The sequence below is a fragment of the Elephas maximus genome, chromosome 24 (assembly GCF_024166365.1).
Source record: "Elephas maximus indicus isolate mEleMax1 chromosome 24, mEleMax1 primary haplotype, whole genome shotgun sequence".
Classification (NCBI taxonomy): domain Eukaryota; kingdom Metazoa; phylum Chordata; class Mammalia; order Proboscidea; family Elephantidae; genus Elephas; species Elephas maximus.
In genome coordinates this window covers 24,339,076-24,347,846 of record NC_064842.1, presented here as the reverse complement: position 1 = coordinate 24,347,846, position 8,771 = coordinate 24,339,076, and the positions used below count along the sequence as shown (strand labels likewise).

Here is an 8,771-nt window from a genome sequence, read left to right as displayed (position 1 = left end):
TCTCATCTCCCTCAATGTGACTATTCAGAACTAAATGCCATATTCCATATTTCTCACCCTTCACAAAAAGTTTGTAGGAGGAAGGGAGGGAAAAGGAAAGGAAGGGAATGAGAGGAAGGAAAGAATCTGCCCCTGGAAAAAAGGATCCACTAAATGAGAACCATGCCAGGGCACTGATCATAGAGCGAAATAATGTAATGTAGCAGATCCTTCATCCATGAGCTACAGCAATTAAACAAATAATTTCTTTTATAAGAATCAGCACAAAGCTAATTCCTATGAAACAGAGATTAAAGATGTCCCAAATGTCTAACTTTTCCAAGCTGTTCTACCATTCCACCATCTCTAACATCAGCTACTCCGTCTCACCTCAGTACTCTCCCTCCTGTCTTTGGCTTCCCTAATTTCTTACAAACTTCTCACGGAACTCACAGACCATAAAAAGGAAGTGGTGCATGAGGATTTGGAGGCTGGCAAGTCCCAAATTCTTAGGTCAGGTGTAGACTTCCCCTAGCCCTTGGTTTCTGCCCAAAGGCACTCAGCTTTCTCACTCCGTGGCCTGGGAAGCCCACTGTACCATCTCCTGAGGGTCTCTTCTTCTTTGGTGGCGGTAGGCTCTCCTCTTTGCTCTGAAATTGGCTCTCTTTTAAGGCAAAACTGACCAATCCTTTCGGTAGGCCACAATTACCCTATCACACAATCACCTGGGTGGGAGTTATAAGACCCCGGCTATAAATGCCACACACAAAAGTAATTAATCCACCACAGCTATTATTCACTCAAAGCCAAGATTTTTCACCAGCTACTGTATGTAATGCACTGTGCTATTTGCATTCTAGAAAAGGTTATTGAACAGGTGGTTGTGAACAATGAAAAAATGAAAGATGTACCTAGAGACCACCAAAAGAAAGTCAAACTAAACCAACATCATCATCTATTTGACAGAGCAGACAAATAGAGTTGAACATTGCTATAGACAAGTACATCTTGATTTTTGAAATACATTTGGTGAAGTTTCTCAGTGTACCATGATTGGGAAAATGTGGGATGCTTAGGAATGCAGTGAGGTAGATATTTAGCTCAGTAACACTTTAAAAAATAAATAAAAAGAATGCTAAGATGATTCTGCAAATCTCTGTTATGGCATCTATGTTATTAGGGGTGGAATAGTTACAACCAACTGAATAGCACTGAAGACTTCAAGTAGATAAAACATTAAATCTATCATATTTAAGTCAGTAAACATTAAGACCCCAATTTGGACAAAGCATAAAGCTTTAATTTAAAGCAGTTCCAAAAAACCAAACCCATTCACATCTAGTTAATTCCAACTCATGGCCACCTCACGTGTTACAGAGTAGAACTGCTCCATAGGGTTTTCTTGACTGGAATCTTTATGGAAGCAGTTCACCAGGCCTTTCTTCTACAGGGTGGGTTCAATCCACCAACCTTTGATTAGTAGCCGATGGCAAACCAATTACACCACCTAGGCTCCTCTTAGAAGTTAAGGGAGCAAAAAACAAGGGAACAAAAAAAATAACAAACTAATTGCCAGTGAATCAATTCCAACTCGTGATAGCCCTGTGTGTGTTAGAGTAGAACTGTCCTCTGTAAGGCTTTTAATGGCTCTTATCTTGTGCCTTTGGGTGGACTTAAACAGCCAACCTTTCAGTAAGTGAGGGCTTAACCGTACAGCTTTCTCCTATTCTTTGCCCAGACAGACAGTCTATACAGCTGTCTTAGTCATCCAGTCCTGGTATGACAGAAATACTATAAGTGGATGGCTTTGACAAAGAGAAATTTGTTTCTTCACAGTAAAGCAGGCTAAAAGTCCAAATTCAGGGCATCAGCTCCAGGGGAAGACATCCTCTCTCTGTTGGCCTTCTCATCAATCTTCCCCCAGACTAGGAACTTCTGTGCATGCGGACCCTGGGTCCAAAGAACATGCCCTGCTCCTGGCACTGCTTTCTTGGTGATAAGAGGCCCCCCTCCACCCCCCTCATCTCTCTGCTCACTTCTTTCTTTTATATCTCAAGAGATTGCCTCAAGATACAATCCAATCTTATAGCCTGAGTCCTGCCTCACTAACACAACTGCTGCCCAGCCTCCCTCATTAACATCATAGACGCAGAGTTTACAACATATAGGAAAATCACACAATACCGGGAAACATGGCCCAGCCAAATTAATACAGATATTTGGTGGGGGAGGAACATAATTCAGTCCATGACAACAGCTGACTAATGATTTCTTTTATTCAAATACAAATGAAGTACTGGAAAACAAACATATCCTGGATTGTGTATAAGACATTAGGAAAAATCTCAATCCTTCCAATAGTTGCAGGGTTGTATTTCTGGATACCTATATAATATGCCTTTGGCCAGTTTCTTTTCTTCAGGGAAATAAATATAAAAAAGGCTGAGCTGGGTTTGACCTTCGGCGTCTACCCCAGTATTCTCCTTAACAGCAGCATACTGAGCAAGACCAAATCCCTAAACTCAAAAGTATAGGCATAGAGTCTCAAAACTACTTTGCCTTAAAAATAAAACATGCTATAATGTGACAACTCAGAAAAAGAGGGTGAGAATGATTGCACAACTCGAAGAACGTAACTGATGCCACTGAATTGTACTTGGAGAAACGCTTGAGTTGATGCATGTTTTGCTGTGTATACTCTCAACAACAACAAAATAAATGAATAAAATTTTAAAAAATTAATTGAAGCATTAGAATTGATCTTATCCAAATCATCTTTTGGCGTGCTTAATATTTTCAATTTGTACCAATTCTTGAGGTAATGAGTGACAAAAGTGTGCTCCATATTGATTCAGTAGTACTTTGATTTGTCTTCAATTTACTTCTGAATTCTCCAAGACATCACCTCACCTCCCTCTCCCTCAACTCCTGAATCTGACGAAACAGCATATGACTGAAAGGCCTGTGTTTACCCTACCTGTGCCCTTTGATTTCAGAGACTTCCACCATCTCCCTCCTCCACATTCATCTTGCCAGACGAGAGTTGATATAGGTTTAACAGGCCCAGCCTGGTCATGATCTATTCACCTGCCTTGCTCTGGCCCTGCTCCAGCAACATTATAGCTCTCTCGTGGGGCAATAACAAGAAACACATGTCCTTTGCTCTGAGGTAGATGATCGTGAATCTGTTGGTTCGCATACAGTGTTTTCCCAATAGCAGCAAAGGGCCTTGGATTTGGTTCAGAAAGGATTTGGACATTACCCACACGCAATCCTGTAATTCCTCTCTTTAAAGCCACAATTACAGGGGATGCCAGGTCCTATCCATTTTGGCCTTTTTTGTCCAACTTTTCCTTCACTGATTATAAACACTTGCAATGACCATATAAAGTCCTATCCTTAAAAGAGACTCACTTATAGTTTCAGGAAGGTGATGTTTCTGCTGGTGGTTCCATGTCCCTTCTTATTCCTTTAAAAGGGTAGTCTAGCATTATTTTCTTGTCACGACTTGGGTGGAAAGAAGGAGAAGCAGACTTTTTTCTTTCGTTCTTCATATTTATAGTGTTTTCTTACTAATGAATCTTGATTTGTGGGTTGTTGGCTTTTTTTTTTTTTGCATTCAATGTGTTTATATTTTTAGTAACTGAATTAACTTATTAGCAATAAGACCTTATACAAGTCGTTTGAGCCTCTCTACCTCTTTCTTCTCCCTGGATAAATTGGGAAGACTAAATGATCTCTAATGTCCCTTCCAGCTCTACTTTTCAGTGATTTTAGTTTAGTTTTTCTTTTATTGCTTGCAAGATCCACATGCTAAATTGTTCATTAAAGCCAAGTGGCTTAGTGTCCTCCAATTGTCTAGCATTTCCATTGTCTCTGACATTCCCTTGTGCTCTTTCAATTTGCCATCTGTCAGTTTGCTGATTTGGCAATATCTTCACTGTCCATGTGGCAGCTTCGCAACCTCTCAGCAAGCCCCACTGCTCCTTCTGCACGATTTGAGGGTCTGGGTATAAATAGGACCGGGGGTGGGGGAAGGGCCAAGGGAAGACTTCCAGCTCCTGCAGCGTGCTCCTTCCCCTGGGAAGCCAAGGCCCACTTGCCATGATTATAGATGAACTCCCTGTGACTTAATTTAGGAGGGTTTCATTTATCCAGCTCAGTGAAGATACGAAACATAAAGCCTAGTTATGCGACTTCTTAAAGTTAAATTCTGAGCTATGAGGGCGGCCTTATTTTAAGTAGATTTGGAATTTAGTTGAGATGAGTATTTGAGGACTTAAACATAGACAAATAAACCATTTGTACCCCTGGCTTCTGTCGGCTTGCAGGCTTGCAGGAAGATCACATAGAAGGCTTGTTTTCTTCTGCTGCCAACTCAGTGACTTCTCTCTTCTCCTTAATTTTTCTCTCCAGGTTTGCCCTGCTCCTTTCTCTTCTTTCTTTACTTTTGATGTCCATCTCCTTTCTTCTTATCTCTATTGATGTTTTCTGGATTTCTCAGCTCCTTTTTCCCATAGATAGCTTCCCCTAAGCCCACGTGTACCATCTGGGATTGACCAGGGTTTGTTTCTTCATGAAGAAATGGGTACTAAACTGATGGGTAGAAGCAGTGCCATCAGTAGGCTGTGGGTTTTGCTTGTAGATCCTCCCTGCCTTGAGACTTAGGAGCCTTTCCTGTGCAAAGGAGTGAAAATGTTTTCTTTGGATAAAATTATACATATTTTAAAAATACTATGGAGTGTGTGTGTGTGTGTGTGTGTGTGTGTGTGTGTGAACATGTAGGTATAAATGGTCTTAAGAAGTACATTCAAGTAGCTTAATGATATTGACCTATCGAATATTTTGAATATTTTATCCCAGGTGATGTACTTGAGTACACTGTAATCGAAAGGCTCATTGTCTACACTTGTAATCCATTTTCTCCTCTTTCATCTACAGTAGCATGTCTGTAGTTTTGCTGATGTCCATTTAATTTCAGGAGGACTGGATATTACTTTAGTCAAGATGCCATCTGATTTCATTTTTTTTATTTAATACGAAACCTAACGACACTCCCCTAGCTGTGTATAATGTCTTAATATTTCCTGTTCAGGGTGCTAGGCTATGGTGAGGCAAAGACCAAGTTTAATTACTACCAATATTTGCAAAGCACTAACCATGTGCAAAACACACCATTTTAATTCTTTTATAAGTATCTCATTTAATCCTCACAAACATTCCTATGAGGTAAATACTGTTATTATTCCCATTTTGTAGATAAGGAAACTGAGATACAGAAAGAGTAATTGATTTGCTCGAGGTCACACAGCTAATGAGTAGTAGATGAAGAATCCAGGCTGTCTAGCTTGGAAATATGTGCCTAATCTCTAAACTAAAGTGCTACTGAATGGTTCTCAGATGGGTTTTGTCTAAGAAACTCAGCAAGGAGGCCAGTGCCTGTGACCATTGTTCTTACAGAGATGTGCTAAGAGTACAGAGGGCCCCCCAGGTGCAGAGGCCTTCCCACACAGGGTGATACTACTATAGGAAGTGGCAGGCCAAGCAAAAAGAATAAGGCTTTTGAGGGAAAAGACACAACACTATAGTGTAGTTTGACTTCAGGGAGTCATTTTGCAAAATGGAAGGAAGTGAATGGAGTGGCAGGAGGAGAATTTGAAGAGGAATGCCAGGTCATGGAAATCTTGTAGCTACACCAGGGAGCTTGACGTTATAGGGGGCCATTGAAGGAGATTACGCAAGCAAATCCTATGACAAGATATATATTTTAGAAAGATCCTTCTGGCTTCAGTGTGGAGAATGATTGCCAGGCAGGAAAACTAGTTACTGGGTGATAGGAGTAAACCAGGGGGAATACCAAAAAAAAAAAACCCACTGCAGTCGAGTCAATTCCGACTTAACTACCCCACAGGGTTTCCAAGGAGCGCCTGGTGGATTTGACCTGCCGACCTTTTGGTTAGCAGCTTTAGCACTTAACCACTATACCACCAGGGTTTCCACCAGGGGGAATATGAGGAGAAAATTCATATCCAGGCTATCACCCATCATTTTGGCTTTTGTAAATAGGTGTATCATACAACCCATAGAGAGGACACAGGAAGACAGGTTAAAAAGGAAGGATTGCGTGTTCCATTTTGGATTCCTAGAGCCTTAAGTGCCAGAGTCGTCAAATAACAGTGTCCACCAGGCAGCTAAAGAGCCATGTCTGGAACTCAGAGGACACCTGATTTAAAGACGCAGAGTTCCACCTACAGGTGGTTGGTAAAGGCGTGGATACATGCACACATGTATGCAGTGAGAAGTCCAAAAGAGTAGAGAATGGCGCCTTGAGCAGTGAGGATACAGCAGACACTGTATAGAAGCTTGAAAGAAGTCTGATCGGAGGAAGGAAAACCAGTAGGGAATCATGTCTTAGATACGAAAACAAGAGAGAGTTTGCAGTGGAGGACATGATCAATAATTGAGATTCTTGAGAGAGAGATAAAATATAGAAAAAAGTTCCTGTTAAATTTGGCCATTCAGAGCCCCTTGTGATGTTAGACTAGGTCAGTGGAGTGAAATAGACAGAATCCAGATTGTAGCATGCAAGCACATGGTGAGAAGAAGTGGGAACCATGATATCAGACTGTTCTTTTTATGGGAGTAGACGCGATAATTGCATTCACGTCACAGCTCTGTCATTTATGAGTTGTCTGATTTTAGAGAAATGACGTAACACACCTTGTTCGTAGTCTTCCAACAGGAAAGTTAATAATTTGTACCTCAAAGAATATTTTGAGCATCAAATGTGACAATGTATGTAAAAGAATCATGTACACATACATAAAGTACATTGTTAAAGTGAACAGTTGTTATTTTCGCTGTAAAGTCTTAAATAGCTAAGTGCTTCTTTTGCCTTGAATCCCAAGCCGGGCAAATATTTTAATATTGGGAAATCAGACAGCCACTGAGCTCCAGCCACGGGCCCTTTTTTTTTTTTAATTTGGATTCCCATGCCATTTTGTATGTCAACAGGTTTTATTCTAATCTCCTCTAATGTCTGCTTTGACTGTCCTTTCAAGGGAATGAATGTTTCAAGTGATCCTGAATGAAAGATACTGTAGTACACATTAAATCACCAAAGAAAGAGGAAATTTCCTTCTATTGCAAAGTACATTCATTTTATTTAACTTCTTCGGAAATGATATTGAATATGTATTACTTATGGTAATTCTAGCTGATGCAACTGATATGCTCCAAAATCTCAGCAAATTACAATAGAATTAGCTTATATTTTGTTCATGTAAGGGAGTCCATTTTAGGTCTTCCTGGTGGGGCATCTCTTCTCTGAGCAATGATTTGAAGATCTTTCCATTTTCTGGCTCTGCCGTTGCAAATATGGTATCCAAGATGGCTCTAGAGGGTATCTCCACCGCACCATTTGGCATAGGAAAACAGCATGTAAGATTGGTCATGGGAGAGTGCTATGGGCTAGGCCTTGGGGTGAAGCACATGACTCCCCCACATCCCACTGTTCAGCACTCTGGCCACACTTAGTTACAAAGGAATCTGGGAAATGTAGTCTACTGCATACTCAGGACAAAGAGAAAATAAATTGGGTGAAGATTAGCCAGTCTACACCACAATAGGTAAGTGATAAGAATTAGGGTGCATATTTTTACTGTCATTAACCAGAATACCACATTCCCAGCCACATTGGAAAAATAGAGTTAGTTCCATTTTGCAGATTTTTTATTAGTCTTTTGAGGATTGCTGGAGATGAATATCCTTTCTCTAGCCTAGCAATTATAGAAAAGAAAGCAGAGGCAACCACAAAATGGTTAGGAGCAGAACTGAAGGTGAAAGTTAATTCCCTGATATCAAGATATTAGTGGCTAAAGTCACATTAACCTCCTAGAGCACAAACATGGTAGAACTGGGTCTGGGCTTGTGCCTCAAACTATAGCTCTCCTGATGTCGTAGTCAATCACAGGGTAAAGCCTCGTCTACTCTGTACTGCACTAAACATGTAATTTTGAAAAAAACTGTTAAAAAGAAAATGCACTGTGCAGTTATGCACAGATTAACTACACAGGTTTGGTTTCAATTTTGTTTGTTTGTACTAGCAAAATTCCACCAAAAAAATACAGGAAAATATCCACAAGCATCTCTCCTGAAGAAGAGCAGAAGATAGCATGGTCCTACAGCTCATCAAGATCGATAGCAATTTCTTTAAAAGGAGCAAGTTGAGCAATTTCAGTAATATCATTAAAGGATCTGCTGAGCAAGGAGAATTGAGAAAAGTGACAAGGCTGGGCATCTTTGCATCTTTAGCAGCCATAGAAATGCTATGCAGAAAATGCATTTCAGTTTTTCTAATCATTTTTATTTTCTGATGTCTGAGACAATGATACATTGTCTCTGCCATCCTAAGGCTTGCTTTGTCCTGGGAGATCAAAACTGAAGAGAAGGCCCAAACCCAATACAATCTCTGCCAGTTCTGAGAGTTTGAGGGAAGAAACAAAAACAAAGTACTGAATTGGGTAAAAACACTAAGACGGTGTGGGGGAAAGAGGAAACAGACCCTCTTGGAGTTAGGTAATAAGAGAGAATGAAAAAGACTATGGATTCCGCTGTGAACATAAGAAGGTGATGGGGGTACGTGGATGGATACCAGAACCACAGTTACAAGTAGGCAGGTACAAGGACTCGTAGGTAACATGAGTATGTGTGTATAAACATATGTCTTCTGTCTGATAAATCCTCCTCAGAATACTGGTTTAAAAACTGAGTTCGGTGAGAAGGAGAGGCAC

At 40.5% G+C, this 8,771-nt stretch overlaps 1 protein-coding gene across 13 annotated transcripts in view; it reads left to right on the top strand.

Annotated features, from left to right (window-relative positions):
- CHRM3 (cholinergic receptor muscarinic 3) overlaps nucleotides 1-8,771 on the top strand; it is a 552,731-nt gene that overhangs the window by 397,289 nt on the left and 146,671 nt on the right. The gene's annotated exons all lie outside the window — the stretch shown is intronic.